Source organism: Triticum urartu, chromosome 7A (assembly GCF_056163025.1).
Source record: "Triticum urartu cultivar PI428250 chromosome 7A, HENAU_Tu73, whole genome shotgun sequence".
NCBI classification, from domain to species: Eukaryota; Viridiplantae; Streptophyta; class Magnoliopsida; order Poales; family Poaceae; genus Triticum; species Triticum urartu.
This window is the reverse complement of record NC_141879.1, coordinates 116,571,460-116,585,292: the sequence shown is the minus strand read 5'-3', so window position 1 is coordinate 116,585,292 and position 13,833 is coordinate 116,571,460. Positions and strand designations below refer to the sequence as shown.

Below are 13,833 nucleotides of genomic sequence, written 5' to 3'. Positions count from 1 at the left end.
GAGATGCATAGCAACGAGAGGGGGAGAGTATGTCTACGTACCCTCGTAGACCGAAAGCGGAAGCGTTTAGTAACGCGGTTGATGTATTCGAACGTCTTCGCGATACAACCGATCCAAGTACCGAATGTATGGAACCTCCGCGATCTGCACACGTTCATCTCGGTGACGTCCCTCGAACTCTTGATCCAGTTGAGGCCGAGGGAGAGTTCCGTCAGGACAACGGCGTGGTGACAGTGATGATGAATTACCGACGCAGGGCTTCACCTAAGCACTACGACAATATGACCGAGGTGTAAAACTGTGGAGGGGGGCACCGCACATGGCTAAAGATCAACTTGTGTGTCTATGGGGTGACCCCTCCCCCGTATACAAAGGAGGGGAGGAGGAGGCCGGCCGGCCCTAGGGGCGTGCCCAAGGGGGGAGTCCTACTCCAAGTAGGAATCGGCTCCCTCCTTTCCTAGTCCAAGTAGGATAAAAATTAAGAGAGGGAGAGGGAGAGGGAAAGAGGGGCCGCGCCCCCTCCCCTAGTCCTATTCGGACTCCCCTTGGGGGGGGGGCACGCGCCACCTCCTGGTTGCTGCCCTCTCTCTCCACTAAGGCCCATTACTTCCTCGGGGGTTTCGGTAACCCTTCCGGCACTCCGGTTTTATCCGAAACTATCCGGAACACTTCCGGTGTCTGAATAACATGGTCCAATATATCAATATTTATGTCTCGACCATTTAGAGACTCCTCGTTGTGTCCGTGATCTCATCTGGGACTCTGAACAACCTTCGGTACATCAAATCACATAACTCATAATACAAATCGTCATCGAACGTTAATCATGCGGACCCTACGGGTTCGAGAACTATATAGACATGACTGAGACACATCTCCGGTCAATAACCAATAGTGGAACCTGCATGCTCATATTGGCTCCTACATATTCTATGAAGATCTTTGTCGGTCAAACCGCATAACAACATACGTCATTCCCTTTGTCATCGGTATGTTACTTGCCTGAGATTCGATCGTCAGTATCATCATAACTAGTTCATTCTCATTATCGGCAAGTCTCTTTACTCGTTCTGTAATGCGTCATCCTGCAACTAACTCATTAGTCACAGTGCTTGCAAGGCTTATAGTGATGTGCATTACCGAGAGGGCCCAGAGATACCTCTCTGATACACGGAGTGACAAATCCTAATCTCGATCTATGACAACCCAACAAACACCATCGGAGACACCTGTAGAGCATCTTTATAATCACCCAGTTACGTTGTGACGTGTGATAGCACACTAAGTGTTCCTCCGGCATTTGGGAGTTGCATACATAGGAACATGTATAAGTTATGAAGAAAGCAATAGCAATAAACTAAACGATCATAGTGCTAAGCTAACGGATGGGTCTTGTCCCTCACATCATTCTCTAATGATGTGATCCCGTTGATCAAATGACAACACATGTCTATGGCTAGGAAACTTAACCATCTTTGATTAACGAGCTAGTCAAGTAGAGGCATACTAGGGACACTCTGTTTGTCTATGTATTCACACATGTACTATGTTTCCGGTTAATACAATTCTAGCATGAATAATAAAAATTTATCATGATATAAGGAAATATAAATAACAACTTTATTATTGCCTCTAGGGGATATTTCCTTCAATACCTACCTATATGCGGTATTGTTTTGACGTTCTAAGTAAATTTTTATGTGCCATCTCTAGTTTTCAAAATAAATTTCTCTTTTGTGTGCTCGTACCACTCTAGATGGTGGTGAGGGGTGGCCAATATTCTCCATGCTATATGTGTTATTCTCATGATGAGTGATTATTCACTTGTCATTGCACGAGAGTAAGGCAAAGGTATTAGGGATGCCCAGTCCCGAAATGAAAAACGAATTTACTTTATTTTGTCAAATAATAAATTCCTTGGAAAGTGCTGGTATGGAGGGCACCCGTGGATACAATTAGTCATGGAAAGTGAAAGTATGGTAGAAAAAGGAATAAACTTTATTTTCTGTTTGGGAACCGCCTATGATATATCTGGAAAGGAAAGTGTTGGGAGCTCTAAGTCATTTTCGTTGGTGGGAAAAGTATGCCTCCCAAATTGTTTTTATCTCTCAATTTTCTCTTTGAGCTCTGGCACCTCTACAAATCCCTACTTCCCTCCGCGAAGGGCCTTTCTTTTACTTTATGCAATTTTTATTTTTAATTTGAGTCTCCATCTTCTCTTATAAAGCACCAACTAGGGGCACTATGATCGTACTTGAGCATTGGGTGTAGCTAATATGCGAGTGTGTCTCACGAATGGATCAATGATTGAGCAAGATGGGCTAGGGATAACTTTCTTTAGTGGTAATATTTTGAAAGACATGGTTGCTTATTGATATTATTGAGTATTGAAATCTTCATGTGAAAACTGGACTATTGCTTTGAACCAGATAAAAGTCCAAATGCCCATACTACAAAAGAAAAGAATATGTGATGAATATGATAGGTAGCTTTCCACAACAAATATTCCATTTTCAATTGCTACTTTATCATGATAAGTTTTATGAGAAATAGTTGTTGTTATGATGCTAGGAAAAGTGATTGAAATTATCATTGATCAAACGTGTGCACTTTGCTAGCATTCACACTTCATAAATTATTTCTTTTATCATTTACCTACTCGAGGACGAGTAGGAATTAAGCTTGGGGATGCTGATACATCTCCAACGTATCTATAATTTATGAATTATTCATGCCATGTTTACAATAATTTTATATGGTTTTGGTATGATTTGCATGGAACTAACCCGAACTGATGCTGTTTTCAGCAGACCTACCGTGGTGTTGTTTTTTGTGCATAAATGAAAGTTCTCCAAGTGAGCTGAAACTTTTTGATGATTTTTTTGGAACAAAAGAGACCCCCGAAGATTTGTGGAAGGACCAGAAGGTGAAGGACTAGGGCACAAGACACCGGGGCGCGCCTGGGCCCTTACCCGTGCCCCGGTGGGTTGTGCTCCCCTCGAGGCCCATCTTCGCGTGAAACCAACGCCAAAAATCCTATAAATAGAGAAACCATCAGAAATAACCCTAGATCAGAAGTTCCGCCGCCGCAAAGCTCTGTAGCCACCGAAAACCAATCTAGACCTCGTTCCGACACTCTGCTGAAGGGGGGAATCATCACCGGTGGCCATATTCATCATCCCGACGGCCACCACGATGAGGAGGGAGTAGTCCACCCTCGGGGTTGAGGGTTTGTACCAGTAGCGATGTGTTTAATCTCTCTCTCTCTCTCGTGTTCTTGAGATGTCACGATCTTGATGTATCGCAGGCTTTGTTAATATAGTCGGATCATATGGTGTTTTCTCCTCTCTATCTTGTTGTGATGAATTGAGTTTTTCCCTTTGAGATTTCGTTGTTATCGGATTGAATACTTTTATGGATTTGAGAGCACTTGGCATATGTCTTGCATATGAATACTCGTGGTGACAATGGGGTATATCGTACTGATTCACTTGATATATGTTTTGGCACTCAACTTGCGGATTCCCGAGGTGACATTGGGGTAATCTATGCATAGGGGTTGAAGCACGTTCTCGTCTTTTGTTTCTCCGGTAGAAATCTTTGGGAACTCTTTGAGGTTCTTTGTGTTGGATTGAGTATTATGAATCTGAAGTTATTTGGTGTTATTTTAGTACGAACTCTTGGATAGATCGATCAGAAAGAATAGCTTCGAGGTGGTTTCATACCCTACAAACGATTTCTTCTTATGCTCTCCGCTAGATAGGAACTTTGGAGTGATTCTTCGCTGCATGTTGAGGGATGGTTGTATGATCCAATTATATTAGCATTGTTGAGAGATTGCACTAGCGAAAGTACGGACCCTAGGCCTCATTTTCAGGCATTGCAATATCGTTTTTGTGCCGTTTACTATCTACTACCTTGCGGTTTTTATTTATTTAGATTATAACAATATATTTCTACCATCCATATTACACTTATCACCATCTCTTCGCCGAACTAGTGCACCTATACAAATTACCATTGTATTTGGTGTGTTGGGGACACAAGGGACTCTTTGTTATTTGGTTGCAGGGTTGTTTGAGAGAGACTATCTTCATCTTATGCTTCCCAAGGATTGATAAACCTTAGGTCATCCACTTGAGGGAAAATTGCTACTGTCCTACAAAACTCTGCGCTTGGAGGACCCAACACGTGTCTACAAGAATAAAGTTGCATAGTAGACATCAAGGATAGATGCAGAAATTTAGTTGTACTCATAATAGAGACGCAACTCCCACTCGCCCACTCCCCACTCCACTCCTCTGGATGTTTCGCGTTCCCACCAACCGCATCAATAAAAATGCCCACCCACCGCGCCACCCACCACTCCCCGCTCACCACTCCCCACCCACCGACCGCATCACCTCCACTCTCCACTCCACTCCCCACTCACCACCACCAGCCACCGCTGCCATGGCGAACAACTCGGGCTGGAAGAGAGCGCTGGAGGATCTGGCCGGCGACAACCAGTTATTCCGTGCGCATATTGCAGAGGTGTGCACCTGGTTCCCGACCCCAAAGATGATGCTCAATCACGCGCACGGGGTGTACAAGGTGCCGACGGACAGCGAGAAGGCGCGTGCCTTCCCCAAAGGCCTCAACATGCCGCTGCCGTCCTCCCTCGTCTGGGCAATGCGGGAGGCCACGCTCAGCGTGGATCCATACCAATGAGCTAGGTGGTGGATGTACCACTCCACCACCTCTCTGGCCCCGGTCCCCCTCGACGGTGACCCTGCGGACGTCATCGGCGTCGTGCTCGCGCTGCCTGCTCCAGTCGACCCTGCGGACTACAACTCTGATGACGACCTGACAAGGGTTGTTGTCATCCCTGACAACGTCGCGGATGAGGACGAGGTTGTGCTCGTTGCGCCAGTCGCCATTGAGGGTGGCAGAAACATGCCCATCGACGTCAAGATCCTGTCGGACGTGCCTGCCATTGTGAAGATCGAAGAAGCAGAAGAGGTGGAGGAGCCAGTGCAAAGAAGAAGGGAGCAGTGAAGAAGGAGCCAGTGCGCCGCTCCATCCGCCTGCATCTGCTGAAGAAGTGAAGAACAGAAGATGTCTGCAGCTGAAGAAGATGTCAGGAGCAATGAAGAAGTGAAGAAGATGTAGTTAGGTATGCTGATCTATATATTGGCATACAAGTTACCAACTATTTCGAGATGTTGCTATCTATCTATCTATGTTGCTATGTATCTATGTTGAACCTATGTTGAACTAGTGCTATCTATGTTTATGGCCTATGTTGAACTGAAGAACCCTATGTTTCTGGCCTCTGTTTCCTATAAATGTCTATGATGCTATCTATGTTGAACTGAAGAACCCTATGTCTATGCTGCTATCTATGTTGAACTGAAGAACCCTATGTCTATGCTGCTATCTATGTTTATTCAGACCATGTTGTGTGTTGCTATCAGTGTTGCTACCAAGTTGTGTGTTGCATGTTTTCTGCCCATGTTGTGCCCATGTGCAAACATCCAAAAATAGAATGTACCAGGTGCTCACTTTCTGCCAAATATGCAACATTCCAAATTGTACTACCTGAAGATCCCTGGGCCCCTTCCAAATAAAGTGGTCTGAATTTTGCCTACAGTTAAGTTAACTAAAATTTTCTTGCATTATCTGAATTTTGCTGCAACTATCTGGATTTTGGTACAATGCACAATTTCAGTTCTCTGAAAAACAATTTCATCATCATTTCTTCATTTGGTAACTACATCAACATTTCTCCACTAAAAACACCCTACTTGCTAACAATGACAGCTATCAGAATGGCAAACAGGACAACATACAAAAGAGCTCCAAAACAAAAAAATCTTATCCCTAAATTGCTCTCTTTCCTTTCTGCATCTTAACAATTGCTCTCTTTTCTTTCTCATTGCTTTTAGTTTCTGCTTCAAGTACTTTAATCCTGACCTCCAACTCCATGTTCTTCATGGCTAGATCCTTAATCACTGACTTGGCTCTACCATCCCACTCCCCAGCCCACTCCTGAAAAAATGATGAGCAATTCAAGTCAAGGCCTTAATCATCGTATAAAAATGGAATTTTTCATATCCCCAAAGTCAAGAACTGCCACCGAAGTTCATTATTCCTGGGGATTCATGATTCTTGTACTTACTTTCATGCCACCGAAGTCAAGAACTGCAGTGACCCTGGCGCTAGGTTCTCCCGGCCCGCCGCCGCCCAGGAACCCGTGGCGTCGGCGCCTACTCCATGGCGGAAGCCACTGCCACCCCCGCTCTTCTTCTCGCCGCCACGGGACGCTCTCATCCTCTCGCCGTCAGGATTTGGACAAGGGAAAGGGAAAATGGGAGAGAGCTAGAGATTTGGACAGGGATAAAGAAGACAAGGGAAACAGGGACTGCGGGCATGATTTCCATTAATGTTGAGGGGTTTTCCGCAAAAAAGCCAGTCCGACCAGGTGTGCCAAGAAGCGGCTAGCTGGGCGCCAATTGTCCGCCTCTGATTGGTTGTGGACTAAACCATCCCATAGTTTGCAAGTTTGTGGACTAGTTGATCACCTTTTGCAAGTTCATGGACTAAACCATCACATCCAACGCAAGTTTGTGGGTCTCTAGTTCTTTTGCCTCATGGAACAAATCCGAAGCCACCCTAAACCAACGGCGAAAGTATCACTCTGAATACACCAAAGTTGTACTAACATAGTTTAGTCAGTCTACTATGTCATCTTGCATCAACCTACCAATCACCTCACGGCCCACAACGGAACCACTACGCTTCGACATATTGTTCTTATGCATGTGGATCATCATGACTAAAGCGATGTCCTCATCTTCGTCCATCTCATATTTCTCTACGTAGGAGGAATCATCCCACAAATAGGATTCAAACGAAGTCATATACAACACTATATATACTCCCAATTACAATCTATTCCTATATCACAACAAAAAAATTAGAAAATAAAAACCTTAAAGACTTTTTGTTGAACACCTAATGTGCAAGGAGGAGAATTCTGTCCGGCTGCTCGTCGGGCCAAGGTGGTCAGCGAGCTAGTTAGGAATGGCCTCAGGGTGGTCTTCATGACACCAGGGAGCTAGAGTTGCGCGCGGAAGCAACCATCATTGCTGCGCCATCTGAAAGCTGAGAGCTCCAAAGGAGCAGCGGCTCGACCCGGTGGCAGCGGTCACGAGGTGGTTGTGACGGCTTAACCTCAACGACTACCACAAGTGCTGCAGTGTCCATTAATGATGGCAAAAGGGCGGTGAATGGCCGGAATCGACGCAAATCGAGATGGCCGCAGATCCCAAATCGACAATGGCAGCGGAGGCTGTCGCGGCCGTCTGAAGCGACCGAACTGGGTGGTGGAAGGCAGGCTCGCGACAGGGGCATGAAACAGCGGGATCCCGCTGCTGACAGTCTCGGGAGGAGACGGGTAGGGTGGCAAGAAGTTTCAGTGGCGAATCATGGTGCATTCACTTGCATTTGGTTTTTGCGGTAGCCGGTACGAGTGCTGCCAATATGCATCACTTGAGGGCAAAATATCTGGAGCACATTTTTAGGATCCAAATGTCCTTAACAGAGTCTTTGGGCACCATGCCCCTTGAACGCCCGGATCCTTTGAGATATTAAACTCATTATAAGCATCCGGAGAAAGGCGGCCAACCAGCTATCTCACATGATGCAAGCTGGTTGATCGCGGTGAGAAAACTTTTAGAATATATTTTTTAGATGAAGGTAAGGAATTTTTTTAAAAATATATTTTTTTAGATGGAGATGAGGAACCCACTTTTTTTTTAAATAAAAAGCTATGCAAAATGGCGTTCGCTTGTAGGCTACGGTGATAATTTTTTTTTCTTTTTCTTTTTTCTAGATGGAGGAGAGATTTTCTTTCTAAGATGCTTTTTTAGATGAAGGCGGAGACCCCGTGTATTTTTCTAAAAAAATGCTATACCTACGTAATGTTCTACGAAACCTTATGTTAATCCTTTGATCACTAATCAAACCACCCCCCTTTGATTTTCAGGGTAGGCCTGCGCCCCAACTAAGGCACAATATAAAACGGCCACGTCAGATCATATGTAAATTACGTAGAAGTTGTTACGTAGGTGTAACTTTACTCATTTTTCTAAATGAAAACATATACATAACTTTTTCTCAAGCGGCGTCGGTGACGCCCCTAGCACTAGTTTACACTATCCCGGCCCTTCACTAGCATATGTACGAGTGTTCACACATTGCGCCGCCACATTCTTTGTATCGGATCAAGTTAAACAATTACACTGACAAATGAATTACATCAACATCTTCTGCAAAATAAAACAAACATAACCTACAGCGTACGTACTTGTGCCTAGAACTTGAAGATCCCGGAGAATCACATTTTTTGGCCGGGACAACGGACTGGGATTCTCCAACTGGATCGGCTCTGCCTCCTCATGATGAATCTAGACTTTTCAAATGTACACACGACAACCTTAGCACTCTCAAGGGTACGTGGAAAGAGACGGTATTCGTCCCCTGCCTGAGTCCGCTGCGTTCATATGTGGGAGTTGCTGTACTAATGATGACACGGTGCTGCACCTTTGCACCCTGAAAAGGATACGCACGCGGGGCGCGGAAGAAGACGAGACCCGGCACCTGCCTTCCTCCCGGCGACGCGCGCAGGGTTAACTCGAGCCCTCATCTTATATAAAAGTAACGCAACCGATGGTTGCCGTTCCCACTCCTATCCCAATCCGATGGTTGCTGCTCGCCATTCCGCAGCACGGTAATCAAAGTACACTTGTTGAGAAAAAAACTTGTAGAGAGTGGCGTCCCTGCAGCCGCCGGCAATGGAGGTGGTGGAGAAAGGCCGGGAGGCGACAACGGGCGTGGAAACCGGGACCGGCCAGCCATGGGGCTGGAACTGGGACTGGGACTGGGAGTACCGCCTAAGGAAATACCTTCTGCTGCTGGCCACGCTGGTGGTGACCGTGACGTACGCCGCGGGCTTCAACCCGCCGGGGGGCGTCTGGCAGGACACCCGTGACGGCCGACTTGCCGGCGACCCCATCATCCGCGCCACCCACTACCACTGGTTCCTCGCCTTCTACTACTGCAACGCCACCGCGTTCGCTGCGTCGCTCGTGGTCATCGTTCTCATTCTCGTCCTCGCAATCCAGCACGACAAGGAGAAGGAGAAGGAGAAGGGGAAGGAGAAGGAGAAGGTGAAGGAGAATGAGAAGGAGGAGAAGAGGGGGAAGAAGGTGTTCGGGCTGCTGGTGCTGCGGTTTGTCATGGGGCTGGACCTGCTCAGCCTCATGAGCGCCTACGGCGCCGGCACCTACCGCGACGTGCTCACCGCCGTCTTGTACTGCACGGTGTCGGCGGGCACTGTCTTGGTCTACGTCGTGGTTCTCAATTGCTGCTTTCCTGGCAAAAAGTCCAAGTCCGTCTCCGGCAGGGCCAAAGGCAAAGAACGTCACTGCAAAATCCTGATGCTTCTCGCGACCTTCGCGGTGAGCGTCACGTACATCGCCGGGCTTAGCACGCCGGGCGGCTTCTGGGACAGCACTGGCGGCAGCCACCACCCGGGCGACCCGATTCTCAGGGACCGCCACGACCTGCGCCTGACGGTGTTCTTATTCTGCAACACCACGGCGTTCGTGGCGTCCCTGTTCATCACCATGCAGCTCATCATCGACCGCAAGCTCCACGAGGAACAGGAGGTAGGCCTGCCTCGCAAGCATGCGCTCTACGCCTGCATCATCATCGCGCTGATCGGCCTGGTCAGCGCGTACATCGCCGGCAGCTGCAGGGACACCCGCACCACCGTCTCCGTGATCATTACCCTGTCCCTGGTTGGCGCTTTCATCCTACTTGCTGTGCTTCTGAAATGTCATTCCTCAAAATGGTGAGCACATATCCTCTCTCTTTCTCTGGATCATATGTGGCAGCAACCAATTCCAGCTTGCAGTTGAACTCTGTTTCTCCTCTGCAATCATCATATTTCATGTGGGCATTATTTCCAGTCCAAAACAACTTAACTGGAAACTGTTTCTTTCTTTCTCTGCGGTGAATGCAGTGTCAGCGGAGAGAGTGACGGTGTCGCAGGCGTGACAGAGGGTTCAACCGGGGTGATCGCCGGCGCAGGAGAAGAGGCGTGGGCTAGAGGGATGGCCGGGGATACGAGCGGACCAACGAAGGAGGTGGCTCTAACGGTCCAGCCAAATTTGACTGAAAGTCAAAAAAGTTCCATGCGACTCGATTATAGCATTAGGTCCCAAGAAATATGGGAAAATCAGCAGACTGATAATGTCAGGTATTCCCTCCGTTGAGTATTATAAAATGTTATATTTTTTAAATCAAATGCAATAGACATATTTTTAGTTTGTTGTTTACTCATTTCAGTCGATATGTAGTCTATATTGAAATATCCAAAACCAAAAGTGCTATTATGAGCTCGAGCTCACATGCTCTCGGATGAACAATAACATCTGAAAAAAAGTAAAAAAAAAATTCTGAATTTTTTTGGTAAGAAACATTGATGATTTTTCTACATGTGTGCAAATTTTAATGATGAAATCACTTTTATAGAAGTCCCGCCAAAAATAAAAAAATTGATGCTCAAAAAGAGTGTTTTGGGAAGCATTTGGGAGCATCGATTTTTTTTTCTGACGGACCGTCAATTTTGTTATTTTTACCGGCACCTCCATAAACTTGATTTCATCATGAACGTGCAGAAAAATCATCAATGTTTCATGACAAAAATTCATATTTTTTGAATTTTTTACATTATTTTAGGATTTTACTGTTCATCCAATCCAGCTCACAAGCTCCATGTTTTGCTAGTGTGAGCTCGAGCTCACATGCTTTTGGATGAACAGTAATATCTGAAAAAAAATGCAAAAAACTCTGAAATTATTTGAGGGAATGGAAGGAAAACTAAGGAGCAGCACCTTTTCTTTTGTTTCTCTGCAATCATATATTCATATGTGGTATCAACCAACTCCAGACTAATAATGTCAGGATCGAACTGAAGTCTGTTTCTTTCTCTGCAGTGAATGCGATTCTAGGGAGGCTGTGGACAAGGCTCGCTCTTGTTCTACTGCTCACCTCTCTTGCTGCCACCATCACCTACGCAGCCGGGCTGGACCCGCCGGGTGGCCTGTGGCAGGACAATGGCGACGGGCACATGGCCGGCGACCCGATCCTTCTCACGACGAACGCTAGGCGGTACAAGACCTTCTACTACTGCAACTCGGCTGCCCTGGTGACCTCCTTGGTGGCCATCATCCTGGTCCAGAATAAGCTTCTGCTCAAGCACCATGTGTTGGAGGTAGCCATGATACTCGTCCTATTTGGCCTCATGGGTGCTTATGCCGCCGGGAGCTGCCGGGACGTGGACACCTCCATTTACGCCATGGCCTTGGCAGGCGTGGTCCTTATTTATGTGGTGATCCATGTTATCATCTTCACGCTGGACCACAAGGACAAACAAGGCGACGAAGAGTTGCTGGAGAAGAGGCGCAAGCGGTTGCTTCTCTTCGCGATCTTGGCAGCGACCATCACCTATCAAGCGGGACTCACGCCTCCAGGTGGCTTCCTGCTCAGGGATGACCAGTTCGGGCACCGCGCAGGTGACCCGATCCTCTTGCACAACTTCCCACGCCGCTACAATGCCTTCTTCTACTGCAACACAGTGAGCTTCATGTTGTCCATCGCCCTCATCCTCCTCCTGGTGAACCCCAATTTGTACAGGCCAGCCGTACGAAGCAATGCTCTATCTGTTTGTGCGGCAGTGGGCTTGTTTGGTTTGCTAGCGGGCTATGCAGCCGGAAGCACTCAGCACATCAAGACCTCCATCTACATCTTCGTGTTAGTGGCCGTGGTCCTCCTTGTTGCCGCCATTCTGCTGGCAGTATTTTTGTGGACTGAGGTGCAGAGAAATGGCAATTCGGCAGGCGAGGTGGAGTTAAATGACAACTCGGTAGCGCCATCAGAGCCAGAGGGAAATGGCATATCCCTGAGAGAGGGGGAAGAACAAAAGGAGGAAGAACACGAAAAGGAGACGAAGGAGGAGGAAAAACAAGAAAAGAAGGAGCACGCGGAGCGCAAGTATGTAATGCTACTAGGCATCTTGGTGGCGAGCGTAACCTACCAGGCCGGCCTGAAGCCGCCCGGCGGAGCGTGGCAGAGCAGCGGCAACGGGTACGAAGCAGGCAACCCGGTGATGCACCACAACAGGACGCCTCAGTACCTCACCTTCTTCTACAGCAACTCCATTTCGTTTGTGGCATCCATCCTTGTCATCATCATGCTGCTACGATACTGGCTGATAAAGAAGGAGTATGAAGATTGGTCGCTAAGGATGATGAAAATCACTACCGTGGTGAATTTTGGCGCTCTCCTGGTGGCCTATACAGTCGGCTCCAGCAGGAGTTGGAAGACGTCTTTGCGTGTCGGTGCGTTGAGCGTTGCCTTGCAGGGCTACCTTGCAGTCATTATCTTGTGCTTGTCTTGTCATCATCATCTTGAGAAGAAGCTGAGCATGGCGAGCAACCAAGGAAATCTTCCAGCGTGATTCATTAGCATTGCGCTCTATACGTAGCTCTACTAATGTGAGTGAGGGCAGTCCACAAACTAATTCAAAATTCAGTTGGATTGTTCATCTGAGTTGTGATCTATAGTATCTATGTATCTATTTCTTCCAAGTATGTAGTAAGCAATTGCAACAAGTGGGGTCGAATTGGTTCTTCACAATTAGCAGTGTTTCTAGTCTAGCCGTGTCAAATCAGGTCTGAAGAGTACCGAAGATCAAGGTGTTTTCTTTAAATTGGATTTCTCCCTTTAAAATACAACCCATCATCATTGTTAAAGTACGAAATTCTCATCGAGAGCTGTGAAACCCTGTAAAAAATAAAAATGAAATGAAAGGGACAGCCTACCTCTCCGTTTTCTTTAAAATAGTTTGTCTGTTATTTGTCTCAGTTAATACCCAATTTCAGAAGCTTTGTTGGCAAGTTCTATTACGTAAAGGCGGCATTCTAAAAATAGGGAGAGCAGTATTTCCCATCTTCTAGGGTTTTGAAGAAAGCATATCACACAGACAAGAAAATAGATCAATTCCTTTGTTTTCATTTGCCTAACCAACCTGTTATTCTCCGCAAAAGTATGCCATCTCTAATCCCTCGCTCCAGTTCTAGTAAAATAAAAAGCAACAAGCTTAAATTCCTAATTGGAATGATTCCCTGCTCTAATTAGACACTAAAAACATATTAGTGTAGGATGTGAGAATCCCAAATCACATAAGCAATAGGTCTTATGTGTAAAGGATCCGGTATCCAGGATTTTAAATTTCCTTGCCAAGCTACACGAAACAAATTTTCGGATGTCCATAGAAAAATAATTGCTAATTGCCCAAAGTGACAAACAAAAAAAATTATGATACGCTTTCATCATCTGCTTTCATCATCTAGTAAAATCAAGTTTGCCACGTAGACACTGACGTGGCTTAGCACTGCGTTGGTTTTCCCCAAAGAGGAAGGGATGATGCAGCATAACTACAGTAAGTATTTCCCTTAGTTATGAAAGCAAGGTTATCAATCCACTAGAGAACCAAGCAACACTGTGTAAACGGTACCTGCACACAAAGAACAAATACTTGCAACCCAACGCGTAAGAGAGGTTGTCAATCCCTCTACGGTAAAAAGATAGATAAATTTTTTATAGATTGGATAAATAGATCTTGCAAAAACACGAAATTAAATAAGTAAAAAAAAAGTGCAACAAGGTAATTTGGGTTTTTTGAAAATATAGATCTGAAAGCAATATGATAAAAGATAGACC

The 13,833-nt window shown here is 46.2% G+C and overlaps 1 pseudogene across 1 annotated transcript; it reads left to right on the top strand.

The window, feature by feature from the left end:
* The first annotated feature begins 8,732 nt into the window (after positions 1 to 8,732).
* On the top strand, positions 8,733 to 12,916 carry LOC125518468 (uncharacterized; annotated as a pseudogene). Its single transcript, XR_015610619.1, has 3 exons — positions 8,733 to 9,898; positions 10,070 to 10,306; positions 11,046 to 12,916. The product of XR_015610619.1 is annotated as an uncharacterized LOC125518468 (transcript).
* Positions 12,917 to 13,833: the final 917 nt, after the last annotated feature.